The sequence below is a fragment of the Octopus bimaculoides genome, chromosome 14, assembly GCF_046866305.1.
Source record: "Octopus bimaculoides isolate indiv1 chromosome 14, ASM4686630v1, whole genome shotgun sequence".
In the NCBI taxonomy this organism is placed as follows: Eukaryota; Metazoa; Mollusca; class Cephalopoda; order Octopoda; family Octopodidae; genus Octopus; species Octopus bimaculoides.
Window position 1 is genome coordinate 6888129 of NC_142941.1, and position 292 is coordinate 6888420.

Sequence of the window (292 nt, forward strand, 5' to 3'; positions counted from 1 at the left end):
GACCAGACGACATGACTTGTGATATCTTTGCATTCAGACAGCGACGCCTATAATAATACTAGTGCCAGGGCAGTAGCCTTTTATTTGATTAAACTTCTATGGCGTGGATACATAGGCAACTGGTCGTCTTCCCTAAAAAAAGAAAATCTTCTCCAGGATTGCACATATGTGTGCAGATGTGTGGTCACCATTGACAGGGAGTGTCCTTAAGAAAAGTTAAGTGGACTGGAGAGGTTCAGATTTAGGTGGTGGCCTTCCTTACTCCGGACCATAATAGTAACCTTTGCCCCTG